This window comes from Scardinius erythrophthalmus (assembly GCF_964197995.2).
Source record: "Scardinius erythrophthalmus genome assembly, chromosome: 23".
Lineage (NCBI taxonomy): Eukaryota > Metazoa > Chordata > Actinopteri > Cypriniformes > Leuciscidae > Scardinius > Scardinius erythrophthalmus.
The window spans coordinates 30,853,409-30,865,908 of NC_138243.1; the positions used below are offsets into that span (position 1 = coordinate 30,853,409).

Here is a 12,500-nt window from a genome sequence, read left to right on the forward strand (position 1 = left end):
TATAAACAGACTTATTTCATGAAGATCGATACAAATAGTTTAAATGTGCAGTTTAAATAGTATTTCTATTCATTGTATTTATTTGTATTTAAAAAGAGACAGAACGTTAACCAACGCCCAAATAAATGTAAGTTTCAAAACTCTGTGTGGTTGATATTTATTCTCGTTTCGCCATTGCAGCTCAAACTCTGAGACATCAGATATTGTATAAGTTGTGGGTCGAGTCTCTTATGAAGATCGTTCCTGATGTGTTCCTGAATCAGATCGTCTCTTATTCCACCGCTGCTGTTCTCAAGGTTATGAGTTCCTGCCAAATATGACTGTATTCGTTCTCAGGAACACGTGGTTTCTCTCCCTTTTCTTTGACAATTAAACATGTCTTTAAAACAGCTGCCTCTCTTAGACTCGCTCTCTGTGTGCCGCTGTACCGTTTAATGAACAAAATTAAAGGAGACATATCATGCTTTTAAATTGTTCCTTTTTACATATAAATCATACATTTGTAGTCTATATAAAGCGGAACTGCAATGCTTGGGTCTGAATTCCTCATTATTATAGCTCCACAGGCCCCTTTTCTACCCTTTTTCTGAGGTGCGTCTCAATCAACCCGTTTTGGTGCGGTCTCTTTAAATACAACTGAGACACTTCATACCCCGCCCCTCTACAGGTTGCAGAGGTTCAACTCCACCCCGTTCAGCCATTTTTGTAGTTTGATAGCAGAGATACGATTATCTAGCGGCACAGAAACTTTTTATTCACACGTTATTAACAAAATGTCAACAACGGAAGACTTGTCCATCCAGCCTTACATGTTCGAGCCAGAGTCAGAGCCGGAGCGAGATGAAAATGAAGACGACGAATCTGCAGAACAACGTCTTCATATGGATGTATCGCAATGGTGTGTACTGTATTTACACATGAAACTTTGGTCTTCCGACCTTTTACCACCGTGTCGATTTATTTTGATTAATATGTGCGAGGGAGAGAGAGCAAGACAGCGTCTAGTTTGGAGACGGTGATGTCTTGTTTAAGCCTTGTTTATGCTTTCGCCTGGCTCCGCAGCGCGAGTCTCCGCAGACTGCGCGCGCACCTCCGCAAACGGACGAGGCGTTTATACTTGACGCGCTCGCCGTTTATACTTGACGCGCTCGCCGTTTATACTTGACGCGCTCGCCGTTTATACTTGACGCGCTCGCCGTTGTACTATTCTTTGAAACGATAGGGGGCGACTCGAGTAATTGTCCTCTAAACCACCTGGAATCAGCAGTGAGAAGAAGAAAGCTATACACACGTGACAATGTTTATTTTCACCACCAATACCACACTACAAAAATAATCGTGTAAAACCCAGTAAACCCAGAGATTGTTACTCGTGACAATAAAACAAAATATATGGATATTAGAATGTGTATAAAACATAACTAAACTAACGATCTCTTACATATTTTCTTATTTCACTAAACATTTCATTAAGTTTCGTGAACATATTTATTAAACATGGACCTTTATGTTAATTAAAAATACTTTTTATGCTATTGTATGTTCATTTTTTAAATGTAAGCAACTCATTTATACGTGCAAACTGGGTGCCTATGTGTAGCCGGTGTGGTGAGAAGTTCGAGCTCGGCCAGATTCGGCTCAAAGTCGTTCATCTTCGGATGCGGCGCCGCGCGCGATGTTACAAAAAGTGCCGTGCACACCGCCAGGCGAAATTGGGTCTTGCGAACCCAACGCGCGAGACCGCCCACTCCGCAATGACGTCATTTTTGCCGCGCGCGCCTCGCGATCTTGCGGCTGCGTCGAGTATAAACAAGGCTTTACACGTTCGTCTGGCTCTGAAGAGAGAGAGAGCGCGCGCGCGACCGGGTCTCTCTCTCTGCTCGTTCTTTCAGTTAAACATGCGTCCTGACACAAGCGCGGCAGTTCATCTACATTAGACGGTGTAATGAAGCGTGTGGGTTACTACATCCAACAAACGAACATTTTAACTTACCCTCTCGTAACTTGTGCATCCTTTAGCTTGGACTACAAAATTGCAGTGAGAAATAGAAATGGCGGATTGCTCGAAGTGTTGGGCCGGAAGTCAATGTCCTTATTTGGCAGTTCCGCTGCAAATACTGTGACGTATTAGTTCACAAAACGTCATAGATAACAGAAAAATCGGAACAGGTTGAAAAATATGACCAAAACAGAATATAAAGATATCAACGAAGCACCTGAAGAGAATAATTTCATATTTTCTGTACTTCTAAACACTCCAAATATACAACAAAATGCATTTAAGGGCTAAAAAAGTGGATTTAGCATGATATGTCCCCTTTAATACTTTTATTCATCAAGGACTCAAATGGATTGACAGTGAAGACATTTATAATGTTACAAAAGATTCTATTTCAAATAAATGCTGTTCTTTTGGACTTTCTATTCATTAAAGAATCCTGAAAAATAAAATGTATCACAGTTTCCACAAAAATATGAAAGGTTTTCAACATTAATAATAATCATAAATGTTTCTTGATCATCAAATCATCATATTAGAGTGATTTCTGAAGGATCATGTGACACTGAAGACTGGAGTAATGATGCTGAACATTCAGCTTTGATCACAGGAATAAATTATATTTTAAAATATATTCAAATAAGAAAACATTTATTTAAAATTCTCATAATATTTAACAATATTACAATTTTTTCTTTCTGTATTTTTAATCAAATAAATACAGCCTTGGTGGACAGAAGAGACTTCTTTCAAAAATATTCTTACCGACCCCAAACTTTTGGATATACTCTATATGTAAATATATTATATATCTATATATGTAAATTGTGATTGAACACTGAACAGCTACTTCTTATGATTCATCAATGAGTTGTTTTTGTAGTTTAGTTTTAATAAATGGACAGTTTGAGTTGTGAAAAAAATCATGTGACGCCTGTAAATGACAACAACAACAAAACTCCACTTTAACACACTCGAGTGGTGTTTGCTTTTATCACATTCCTCTAATTCAACACTTTAGCAGCCGCTCCTCTCGTTATCATCACAGACGAGCTTCCGTAACCAATCCGAGCAGCGCGGGAAAACCCACGGGTTCCTGACCGGATCCGGATCAGATTCCCGCACACTGAACCCAATCCTCAGTCAGATGTTGAGCTGCACCTGTGGCCCCGGACCCCGGGGACCGAAGCTCAGGCTCCTCAAAGAGACTCTGTTCCTGACCGGATGAGTGTTCTGTCCTGTACCATGATGCTAGTTGAACAAACTCAGGGTTACAGGATTAGTTTCGAGTTGACAAAACACAGACTTATCTACACAGACGCAGCAGTTTTCATTTTTGCAAATCATACATAATTACAAGGAAAAATATTCCACACGAGGGAAATCATCGTGGTGTCCATGAAGATGTGAAAAATAGGCATAAATCTAGCTTACACATTTACCCAAATTATCATACGGCTGTTTAACCGAAGCTAATCTGGGTGTGTTTCTCCATCCCCGATGTCACTCTTGTTTGTTTTACGGCCCTGACGAGAACGTCGGTCTCCTCGGCTGTGTTCCGCTCCTGGCAAATCCGCCGTTATAATAGCAATCCGCCATGGAACAAGCGCGCCTGCTCTTAAAGGGAATGTGAGATGACGCTCTGATTGGTTTATTTCACGTTATGCCCAAACCACACCTATGAGTAATGAAGCGACTTCAGACCAACACATTTTAGATTTGTTAGATCTGCCCACAAAGTTACTTGCATTTCGCGTTTGATATTTGCTCTTTAGATCGTTAAAATAGGGCACAGGGTGTAAATGATTATATTTATCAAAATTATTAAATGGATGCCGTCTTATTGGGACAATAAAGCCCTTCCTAAACCTACCCCAAGACACTTTATTTCCACTTTTCGAATATTTTCTTCGTTTTTATTGAAAAAAAAAGCCTTTCTGATCTGAGATGTGGTGGGGAAAGGGAATAGAGTGAGTTCGGCAAATGGCAGATTCGAACTGCATCAAAATTTTCTGCCACGTGCGTCACTTCCACACTATTAGTGCTGTTAACAATCCAGAATCTTCCGGGATTTTGTCTGGACCAATCAGACATCAGTGGGCGGAGTTAGTGTAAATAGCCTCCGCCAACATGGTTTATGAATAAACCATCATTTTGGTTGATTTCTCGAAGAGGGAAACGCATTGACTCTATGATTGATTGGATAGTTTGATCCGAACTCATCCGATATTAACCAATTGCGTGAGTTTAAGGTGTTTCTGCTTGACTGACCAATGACAGAAGGCGAGAGTGTTCTGGTCAGAAAAGATAATGAAATGTTGTTTGTGTGTGTGGATGTGACTTGAGATGGTTGTAGGGAAATATCAGCGGGCGGTGTGTGTGTGTGTGTGTGTGTGTGTGTGTGAGAGAGAGAAGGTGACTGCAGTAATAATAGTTACGGTGACACTGGCACACACTCACATGACAGATCGCAGCAGCTGCATGCGTGAAACACACGGTGTGTGTGTGTGTGTGTCTGAGATCTCTGTGTGTCTAAACATGGTGTGGAACAGCACAAGGGTCACATGCTTTTGTTCTTCTCTCCGTCCCGGTCCGGTTTCACTCCAAACATCAGTCGAGAGTCCAAACCCCGTTCTGTTTCTCTCAGGACGACATGCGCTCATGAACAGCAGAGTTTACACTCTCACTGTCAGTCAGTGCGCAGATGTTTTCATCCAACGTGATTTATAGTCGAGAGAAGTCAACTTTCCTCTTGATCTTGATCTTTCCTCTTGATCTTTAGATGTCACTAAATCTCGACACATTTAGTGAATGGTAATGCTCATATTAATCATGGCTTTTCATCGGAAAATCTAAATTTTTGTGATTTATTCCATCTGAATTTCATGTGTCTATTTTTTTGTCATTGGATAATAGTGATTACGGAACATTTATTTTATGTTGAATATTAAAAACATTACTAAACGTAGTTATATTTTTGTTTTGATACTGGTCTTTTTATTTTGTTTTATTTTCTCTACTTTTTATTTTATGTTTTGCACTTTTTATTTTTTATTGTTTGTACTTTCTATTTTATTTTATTTTCTTTTCTGATTTATTTATTTTTTCAGTAATTTCATTTTATTTTATTTTGTTTATTTTATTTTAGGATCTTTTTATTTTCTTTATTTTATTTTCTTGCACTATTTTATTTTACTTTCTGTACTTTTTAGTACTTTTAATTTTTTGTTGTGGCTCTATAGATTGAAAAATGTCAAAATGCTAATAGTGTGATGAACTGTTAAAGCACACTTGTGTTCAGGTGGAGTGTGTGTTAGTGTGTTCAGGTGGAGTGTGTGTTAGTGTGTTCAGGTGGAGTGTGTGTTAGTGTGTTCAGGTGGAGTGTGTGTTAGTGTGTTCAGGTGGAGTGTGTGTTAGTGTGTTCAGGTGGAGTGTGTGTTAGTGTGTTCAGGTGGAGTGTGTGTTAGTGTGTTCAGGTGGAGTGTGTGTTAGTGTGTTCAGGTGGAGTGTGTGTTAGTGTGTTCAGGAGGAGTGTGTGTTAGTGTGTTCAGGTGGAGTGTGTGTTAGTGTGTTCAGGTGGAGTGTGTGTTAGTGTGTTCAGGTGGAGTGTGTGTTAGTGTGTTCAGGTGGAGTGTGTGTTAGTGTGTTCAGGAGGAGTGTGTGTTAGTGTGTTCAGGTGGAGTGTGTGTTAGTGTGTTCAGGTGGAGTGTGTGTTAGTGTGTTCAGGAGGAGTGTGTGTTAGTGTGTTCAGGTGGAGTGTGTGTTAGTGTGTTCAGGTGGAGTGTGTGTTAGTGTGTTCAGGTGGAGTGTGTGTTAGTGTGTTCAGGTGGAGTGTGTGTTAGTGTGTTCAGGTGGAGTGTGTGTTAGTGTGTTCAGGAGGAGTGTGTGTTAGTGTGTTCAGGTGGAGTGTGTGTTAGTGTGTTCAGGTGGAGTGTGTGTTAGTGTGTTCAGGTGGAGTGTGTGTTAGTGTGTTCAGGAGGAGTGTGTGTTAGTGTGTTCAGGTGGAGTGTGTGTTAGTGTGTTCAGGTGGAGTGTGTGTTAGTGTGTTCAGGAGGAGTGTGTGTTAGTGTGTTCAGGTGGAGTGTGTGTTAGTGTGTTCAGGTGGAGTGTGTGTTAGTGTGTTCAGGTGGAGTGTGTGTTAGTGTGTTCAGGTGGAGTGTGTGTTAGTGTGTTCAGGAGGAGTGTGTGTTAGTGTGTTCAGGTGGAGTGTGTGTTAGTGTGTTCAGGTGGAGTGTGTGTTAGTGTGTTCAGGTGGAGTGTGTGTTAGTGTGTTCAGGTGGAGTGTGTGTTAGTGTGTTCAGGTGGAGTGTGTGTTAGTGTGTTCAGGTGGAGTGTGTGTTAGTGTGTTCAGGTGGAGTGTGTGTTAGTGTGTTCAGGTGGAGTGTGTGTTAGTGTGTTCAGGTGGAGTGTGTGTTAGTGTGTTCAGGTGGAGTGTGTGTTAGTGTGTTCAGGTGGAGTGTGTGTTAGTGTGTTCAGGTGGAGTGTGTGTTAGTGTGTTCAGGAGGAGTGTGTGTTAGTGTGTTCAGGTGGAGTGTGTGTTAGTGTGTTCAGGTGGAGTGTGTGTTAGTGTGTTCAGGTGGAGTGTGTGTTAGTGTGTTCAGGTGGAGTGTGTGTTAGTGTGTTCAGGAGGAGTGTGTGTTAGTGTGTTCAGGTGGAGTGTGTGTTAGTGTGTTCAGGTGGAGTGTGTGTTAGTGTGTTCAGGTGGAGTGTGTGTTAGTGTGTTCAGGTGGAGTGTGTGTTAGTGTGTTCAGGTGGAGTGTGTGTTAGTGTGTTCAGGAGGAGTGTGTGTTAGTGTGTTCAGGTGGAGTGTGTGTTAGTGTGTTCAGGTGGAGTGTGTGTTAGTGTGTTCAGGAGGAGTGTGTGTTAGTGTGTTCAGGAGGAGTGTGTGTTAGTGTGTTCAGGTGGAGTGTGTGTTAGTGTGTTCAGGTGGAGTGTGTGTTAGTGTGTTCAGGAGGAGTGTGTGTTAGTGTGTTCAGGTGGAGTGTGTGTTAGTGTGTTCAGGTGGAGTGTGTGTTAGTGTGTTCAGGTGGAGTGTGTGTTAGTGTGTTCAGGTGGAGTGTGTGTTAGTGTGTTCAGGTGGAGTGTGTGTTAGTGTGTTCAGGAGGAGTGTGTGTTAGTGTGTTCAGGTGGAGTGTGTGTTAGTGTGTTCAGGTGGAGTGTGTGTTAGTGTGTTCAGGTGGAGTGTGTGTTAGTGTGTTCAGGTGGAGTGTGTGTTAGTGTGTTCAGGAGGAGTGTGTGTTAGTGTGTTCAGGTGGAGTGTGTGTTAGTGTGTTCAGGTGGAGTGTGTGTTAGTGTGTTCAGGTGGAGTGTGTGTTAGTGTGTTCAGGAGGAGTGTGTGTTAGTGTGTTCAGGTGGAGTGTGTGTTAGTGTGTTCAGGTGGAGTGTGTGTTAGTGTGTTCAGGTGGAGTGTGTGTTAGTGTGTTCAGGTGGAGTGTGTGTTAGTGTGTTCAGGTGGAGTGTGTGTTAGTGTGTTCAGGTGGAGTGTGTGTTAGTGTGTTCAGGAGGAGTGTGTGTTAGTGTGTTCAGGTGGAGTGTGTGTTAGTGTGTTCAGGTGGAGTGTGTGTTAGTGTGTTCAGGAGGAGTGTGTGTTAGTGTGTTCAGGTGGAGTGTGTGTTAGTGTGTTCAGGTGGAGTGTGTGTTAGTGTGTTCAGGAGGAGTGTGTGTTAGTGTGTTCAGGTGGAGTGTGTGTTAGTGTGTTCAGGTGGAGTGTGTGTTAGTGTGTTCAGGAGGAGTGTGTGTTAGTGTGTTCAGTAGGAGAGTGTGTTAGAGAGACTGAGCCACTGTCAGGTCTGAACACGACATGTTTGATCGCTCACATGATTTATTATTTGTCATAATCTTAGACGAAAATAAACAGGGTAAATTAATCGTTTTTCCACCTGGATCTTATGAAAGAGTTTCTAGAAAAGCACATTAATAATGCTGACCTTCTCATGTCAGTGTTTGTGCAGATGAGTTTGTCATGTGACAATTAGACACTGTAGATCCTCTGGTCTCGCATGTCAAAGGTCACAGCAGAACCACAATCCAGATAGGGGTCGGATGAAGACTTGTGCATTTGATTTATTAAATATTTTAGCTGATTTGATGCTTTCAGATTAGGGGTGTTCGGTATGGAAAATTATATATTAATAATTTAAAAAAAAAATGTTAGACCATGTTCATTTTTGTGCCAGTTTAGGACAGCTGATCCCTGATGCTTTTCATATTCATATAGTTAGTTTATAATTTCATATTATAAATAACTTTTTCATTAATGCATGATATTTTTCAGCTTAAATTGATTTCTTTAAAAGGGCAATTTTTCAAATGTATTCAAATTCTTGCATTTAATCAATAAATTCAGTTATAATAATAAGACACTAAAGTAAGTTACCAATCAAATGAAGTCAGTATCTACAAAGTCCATCTCTGCACTTCAGAAGTGGCACAGAAGCTGCATTTAGTAGATGTATTTACACTGAAATCACAATTGCATAATAATGCTATGAGATTAATAATTAAAAACAATATTGTGAATATTGAAAAATGAAATAAATGTATAATGAAATACTTTAAATATGAATCTAGAGGCGATAAGTAACTGTGTTAATGAGTGAGTCATTGAATCATTCATTCAACCGATTTGTTCAAACTGCTGAATCATTCAGGAATGAAGCAAGCGACTCTTTATGAATGGATCATTGAATAATTGATTCGTTCAGAAAACCTTGTTCGTTCAGTAATGAAACTTTGCTGTGTGTTGCTTGGATGCGCACGACAATTCTGTTGCGGTTTTGGTTGGAACTATTTTCATTGGTGAACTAGAGCAAAAACAGACAACACTGTGTCTAAAATATAACTTAAATATTAACTTATTGTTTAATGAACCGTTGTATAAAATTTGTTATTTGGGAAAATCTGAACTCTTGTTTGTGTGACACTGCTACACAATTGCAACTACACAATTACACAACTATACAATTGTTAGACACAAACTCATAAACGGGCTGATGTAGGGTTTCGGGGTCGTTATACTAGAGTATATCGCAGTGCAAGTGCGCAAGTGAGAGTCTTACAGTTTCCACATTGTTAAAGCAACACTGAGGATCTGATCTGATGGTCTGGCCCAGCCCTGCTTGAGCCGGTGTTTTCACAGAGATCTCAGGAGCTCAGCGGGTCAGTGTGTGTGTGATGGATGAATCCTGACTCCTGTGTGAACTCACTGAGGTCAGAGATCTGTGTGTCCACGAGATTTACTCCCTACACCTGGAGAACTGAACAACCTGATCCTCTCTCTCTCTCTCTCTCTCTCTCTCTCTCTCTCTCTGTCTCTCTCTCTGTCTCTCTCTCTTTCTCTCTCTCTCTCTGTCTCTCTCTCTCTGTCTCTCTCTGTCTCTCTCTCTCTCTCTATGCATATATATATATATATATATATATATATATATATATATATATATTTCTTTATAGTTTACATCTCTGCAGACTGGTAAATCCATGTTTACACTGACTGATACACTGACATACATAAATATATTTTATCTCAGGAATCTGTAAAGATGAATGTTGATCTCGACGCTGTTCACCTCGACCGAGAACAGAACGTGTAAATAAAGAGAAAGATTAAACTCCTGTGTGTGTGTGTGTGTGTGTGTGTGTGTGTGTGTGTGTGTGTGTGTGTGTGTGTGCGTGCGTGCGTGCGTGCGTGCGTGTGTGTGTGTGTGTGTGTGAGTGGGTGTGTGTGTGAGTGGGTGCGTGCGTGCGTGTGTTTGCGTGTGTGTGTGTGTGTGTGTGTGTGTGTGTGTTTGCGTGTGTGTGCGTGCGTGCGTGCGCGTGTGTGTGTGTGTGTGTGTGTGAGTGGGTGTGTGTGTGAGTGGGTGCGTGCGTGCGTGTGTTTGCGTGTGTGTGTGTGTGTGTGTGTGTGTGTGTGTGTGTGTGTGTGTGTGAGTGTGGTAGTCTCAGGTTTCTGTGACCTTGCCGGTTGGTCATCTCTGATCTACACAGTGTGTGTTGCTTTAGTGTGATTGACTGCTGCACTGAAGTGTGTTGCGTCTCGTTGTGTGTCCAGCAGTGTCCGTGTGTTTATAGTTTATAGTGTGTGTTATGAACATCATTGTAATGTAAGCAGTGAAGCTGCTGTTCATTGTCTCAGTGAATGTAAGCTGACGTCATGCTGATGTTTACTAATGATCATCATGAGTATATTATGAGTATATCATACCCAGATGAGCAGATTCGCCTCAGTGCAGTTTGTTTCAGTTTTAATCTGCTTTATTAGCTTGATAAATAATTGTAAATCTGAATTGCCAAAGCCCTGTGTACTGTGCAAAACAGTATATATACATGAAGAGGAAGTGTCATCGCTGTGCCATGAGGAATAAGAACAGATGTTTTGTGTTTATATCACAAATGGCCTTTGAAAGAGCAGCACTGTTATTATTAATGAACCTTTATGTTCTGCTTTATCAGCATGATAAATGATAGTGTTTATATCTGAGCTTCATACAGAGAAACACTGCAAAAACAAGAACGGTGGAAAATATCTGTGCTGTATATCAACTGATGGATGTGTAATATTATATATTATTGCAAAACTCGGTTACACTTTATTTTAAGGTGTCATTGTTACAGTGTAATTATATATTTAAGTACTGAGTAATATTAATTAACAAAATGTACTTACTAGGTAGGATTAGGATTTGGTTGAGGATTAGTTGCATGTAATTATGCATAATTTACTGTTATTACTATGGTAAGTACATGTAACAAATGTAACAATGGCACTGTAAAATAAAGTGTAATCCAAAACTCTATATAATGTTGGATATGAGCTATATAGCAGATCTGAACTGCTTTATTCTTTAAATTGTTGCAAATTGCAACTATATTAGTGCGTTTTTATAAAGTACTCTTTAAATAAAGTTAGATTTGTAAGTTTGTCCAACTTTATTCACACACACACACACACACACACACACACACACACACACACACACACACACACACACACACACACACACACACACACACACACACACACACACACACACACACACAGTCAAGTTTTTCTGAACGTCTAAATATGTGTTCATTGTCAGACTCCAAAATGTGTTTATTTGTTATTGTTAAAGCCATTATTTTTATATGGAAAAAGTTGGATTTTATTGACAAAATATTTTAGTTTGTCTTGTATATATTTTGGTTAGATCAGGTGACATTTTATATTTTATGCCATTTTATGTTTTATGACATTTTATTTTATGACCATTTCATGGTCATGTGACCTATGGGGCATGTTGTCACAGTTCATTTCCATTCTCTCGGAAAAAACAAAGACATAACAAAACATACACTGTAATAACGAAACAAGAACACATAAATTGCACTGGACGTGTGAAATTAATGTGGGAAATAAATAAATACTCTTAAACCCAAATGGATTTACACAAACTGAGAAAATCCTATACTTTTTTAATATCTAATACTAATATAATAATAATTTCAAGTGATTATTCAATCACATCTGCTGTTGTTTATGCTTTTATGAATCTGTGGGTCGCCTGAATGATTCTGTGCCGATCATGATACGCTATAGAACATAATAGAAATAAATAAAATAAATAATAAATACAATTCAATATATACAATTTAAAAATACAAAAATACAATTTATTATATAAAATAATAAATACAATTCAAAATATTAATGTAAACTATAATAGTATCTCAGTTTAGGATATTAGTTTTTAGAGTTTATTAGAGCAAGAAAACACTTTCATTATTTCTATTTAATGATTAATTCGATGCCGTTTCTAATCATTTATGAGATTTTCTATCAGTTTCTGACTGGAAATTGTTTTAAAGTGAATCCTTCACAGTTTTATTTCTTCAGCGTATGATAATATTGTTTGCCTGTAGTGAAACGCGATTCGTCTGCAGCGTCTCTGTCACGATCGGTCCTGGCGACATCAGTCTGTCTCAGAGACTCGTGGGTATTTGTGATAATCTTGTCAAGGCCGAGAGCATCTGTGTCTTAAGGCCGAGAGCATCTGTGTCTTTATCTTCTTGGCAGCTGTGATATCAGAACAGTACGAGCTGTTCTACACACACACGCACGCACACACACACGCACACACACACACACACACACACACACACACAAAAACGCTGATGAATCACATTAACACAAACACGGTCTTCACACTCTCGTCTCTCTCGTGTATTTGAGCCGTTTTGCACATTAGAGTGAAATCGATCATTAATGATAAAGTATAATCCTCTGTAACTTATGAAATCTGCTTTATTATGAAGATATTGTGTGTATAATTGCTGGTGAAGAACTACACTACTGAATCCTGAAGTTTATTTCCATCGCAAAACTCACTCCAAATTACATCTGTTCACTGTAAAACACGCTTCTTCAGTCAGATATCCTCATTGGATCGTGATCTGCACAGAATCATTTAGACGATCCACAGATTCATAAAAGCATAAACACTTCAAACAAATATTATGTCAATAT

At 39.6% G+C, this 12,500-nt stretch overlaps 1 protein-coding gene across 5 annotated transcripts in view; it reads left to right on the forward strand.

Annotated features, from left to right (window-relative positions):
- bmpr1bb (bone morphogenetic protein receptor, type IBb) overlaps window positions 1-12,500 on the forward strand; it is a 116,891-nt gene that overhangs the window by 85,306 nt on the left and 19,085 nt on the right. The gene's annotated exons all lie outside the window — the stretch shown is intronic.